Source organism: Anguilla anguilla, chromosome 11 (genome assembly GCF_013347855.1).
Source record: "Anguilla anguilla isolate fAngAng1 chromosome 11, fAngAng1.pri, whole genome shotgun sequence".
Taxonomy (NCBI): Eukaryota; Metazoa; Chordata; class Actinopteri; order Anguilliformes; family Anguillidae; genus Anguilla; species Anguilla anguilla.
The window spans coordinates 19,554,299-19,554,629 of NC_049211.1; positions in this window are offsets into that span (position 1 = coordinate 19,554,299).

Here is a 331-nt window from a genome sequence, read left to right on the forward strand (position 1 = left end):
TTTTTATCAAAATGAAAAAGTGTGCTGCGTGTGCCGGATGACTCCAGGGAAAAAACAAGAATTGCTTCTGCATTGCATCCAGCCATGGTCAACCCTCAGCTATTCAAACATTCAGAAATATCAGTTTGGTGTACAGAATAATTTATTTATTAATATTTACAGTCTGATATAGAGTTGCATTTATGTTATCACAAATATAACAAAGAGGGAAACCTGTGGACAAAAAGGTCCCCATAAAACAGCATGACAATTTGCGAACCTTTCGAATACTAAGGAAACTGTATCAAATGTTGTTTTAAAAAGAGATACTCATAGTAAGTATAGTGCCAAA